The sequence below is a fragment of the Rhinopithecus bieti genome, unplaced genomic scaffold (assembly GCF_001698545.2).
Source record: "Rhinopithecus bieti isolate Rb0 unplaced genomic scaffold, ASM169854v2 scaffold_24306, whole genome shotgun sequence".
NCBI classification, from domain to species: Eukaryota; Metazoa; Chordata; class Mammalia; order Primates; family Cercopithecidae; genus Rhinopithecus; species Rhinopithecus bieti.
The window spans coordinates 3,156,724-3,159,870 of record NW_016811898.1 but is presented as its reverse complement, the minus strand read 5'-3'; positions in this window follow the sequence as shown (position 1 = coordinate 3,159,870).

Genomic DNA, 3,147 nt, shown 5'->3' with positions numbered 1-3,147 from the left:
TTTGAATTTGTCTTTTTTATTTATTGGTCTGAAAGGCATTTCAAAGGTATTATAATAATATATTGGTGTAATTTAATTGGTGCAACATGCTTTATGGCTCCTGTCAAAATTGGTTTTCACTCATTTGATTGGTTTGAGCCCAGAACAGCCTACAGGGGAAAAAAAAGCTGGATAACTACCCAAAGTGTTTGTATTTTATTGGAAACTGATTTTGTTTCATTTTGGTTTTGTTTCTGTTTTATTTTAAATTAAATAAATTGCAATGAACTGAACCAGAGAGCTTGCTTCTTTATTTGGTGGTTTTTCTTAGTCAAGTAAGTGACAGAATCAATATAAGTAACAGACACCTACCCAAATGAGCTTAAGCACAAAAGGGAATTTATTCGAAGTTCTCAGAAGAGGAAATGCAGCTTGCAGTGCAGCTGGAATTAAGAATTGGGGTGGTGGACTGAAGAGGACAGTATACCCTCTATTCTGCTCTCTTTGCATATCAGCTTTCTTCTCCTTTTATACCCTGGCTTTCTCCTCCCTGATTGTGGAACCTACCTTGGCTTATCCCATAGCTTCCAAATTTACATGTTCTCAGTCTTGGTTTCCAAAAGAGACTACTCACCAGGTTCCTTAGTTCTGCACTCTAGACGTCATCAAAGGCTAACACTCAGCCACGCTTTTCCCCCACATTGCAGTTTCCTGTGCCTGCCCTTTCCCTAGGCACTCCCATCTATCCCAAGGGCAGGAAGTTGCTAATCTGATTGGGATTAATCAGAGTCCAAGATCAGTGGGTCATGATTTCCTAATGGGGAAGGCCACTCACGGCTCTGCCTAGAATGACATAGTATCTTGAGTCCCATTTTGCCACTGTTTCTTGTGCGAATAGACCCTCCACAAAGCTCTTGGAAGGAGAGGTGCATCATAGAACAAGACTGAAGAGTACCTGGATCCTGGCCATAATATCAAGTGACATCAAACCCTACCCTAGTATCAAACATTAGAGAGTGATGCTGTGCACAGAATAGTAGTGTTATAGGACCCATGCCAGAAAAGTCTGACTTTCCAAATAAATTACAACTTGCACCCCTTTCCTAGTTTACTGGAAGAACATCTGATGTAGCATTGCCATATTTAGCAAATAAAACTATAGAATGCCTAGTTACATTTGAACTTCACATATGCTATGAATAATTTTTCAGTATAAGTGTGTTCCAGACAATATTTGGGTCATGCTTATACTAAAAAAAAAATTTGTCTGAAATTCAAATTTAACTGGGCATACTGTATACTATCTGGCAACCTAACCTGATAGGGCTTAGTTGTCCAAATTGACGAGGTGCTGGGTACGGGAGGAGGTTGGGGAATGGATGCTTATAATTGTGGCTTGCCAGATTAGAACATGTTGGTGCGTCTCAGGTTGGGCTGAGGTGGGAAGAATTCCAAGTTCAGTCTGGACTTGATAATTGCAATTGAGTTAAGTTGCTATGCCTTTTTGGAACTCAGCTTTCTCATCTGTCTAATGGGTGTATTCATTGCTCTCTTACCCAACTCTAACAGGGGTACGAAAAAGAAGGAATGAGAGAAATTCTATGAAGTTACCTTGAATATAAAACTCAATATGAATGAGAAACAATAGTCCTTTCTTGGCAGGGCAATATTCACTGACTTAAAATAGGACATTTAAAGACCTGTGGGCTTTTAATTCTTACTATAGCCCCTGCCCCCACTAGCAAATGGGCAGTCATTTGCAGTTAGAGGGGCTGTAGGTCATTTGTGGAGTGTATTTGCTTAGAAGTGTGGCCCTTGGAAAAGACATAATTCTGTATCCAGGCAGAAAGAATAGCCTGTGCACGGCCTAGAGGCTGGACCAAATGTGACATAGTAAGCGCAATGAAAAAATAGGGTTGCTTGTAGTGGCAGCAGCTGACATGTTGTCAACTGTTGTGGGGTTAATGGGCAGTGGTCACTTTAAGGAGGAAAAGTTGAGAGAACTAATATGTATTTAACTTCTACATAATGCCCTCTCCATCTTTGTTCAGTAGCAAATGACAGAAATCCACTCAGACCATGCTAAGTAATGACTAATTTACTACTTCATGGAACCGAGAAGCCCAGGTGTGTGTCTCAGGCACAGTTGGATCCAGGAGTTCAAGGGATGTCATTGGCCTCCTTTTCACTCACTCTCCTTAGATGAGGCTTTATGCTTAGCACGCCCTCCCCACATGGCAGCAAGATAGCTCCTGGCCAAAGCAGGGTTATTAACGTTATTTTAGAGTGTGATCCTCCAACCAGATAGGTTCTTAATGGCCTAGCATTTATGTAACAAGAAAGGACTGTGATTGTCTTTGTTTGGGTCATGTGTCTCCTTCTGGCTCATCACAGAGTCTGGGTGGAGAAGTGCTCTTATTGGCCAGCCTGGATCATATACCCACCTTGCAGTATATTTGAATGACACGGAATCACACAGAATGTGGGAGGACAGTTCCCCAAAGGAAGGAATTCAGAGCCAACAATGTTAATTACACATTTTAGGCTTCAATTTCCTCACTCATATAGTAGCATTAAATAATTGCTAATTTTCAGAGTTATTGTGAAGATTAAATGAAATAAAGTACCTAACGCAGTGCCTGGCACATAGTGGATTTTTAATTTATACAGATAATCTCAGGGAGGACAATAGTGGTAATACTATAAAGAGGAGAAATATTTGTTAGGAAGATTTTAGCTGTAAAATCAGCTCTAATCTCAGAAAATTCAGCTGAAATTGGCTTAAACACTACAAGGGCTTTATCAGTTCATATACCTGGAATTCTAGAGGTTGGGGAGTTTCCCAGTTACTTGGGTCTAGTGAAATAAGTTACATATAGAACCCCCCTCCCCAAATTACATATAGTAAGTTCTATGGAAGAAATGGATACGGTGCAGAGATAGAGAAGTAAGGGTGGGAGCTACCTCCTGTAGAAAGAGCATTCAGGGAAGGCATCTCTGAAGAGGTGACTTTTGGGCAGAGATCTGAAGATGAAGACTAGCCATATATAAAGTGAGCATTCTGGGCAGAGAGAACAGTATCTGCAAAGGCCCTTGGGTCTTCACATTAGAGCTTTACAGGATTCATTTCTGGTTCCATTGGCATAGGACAGCCATGACACAGGGAGC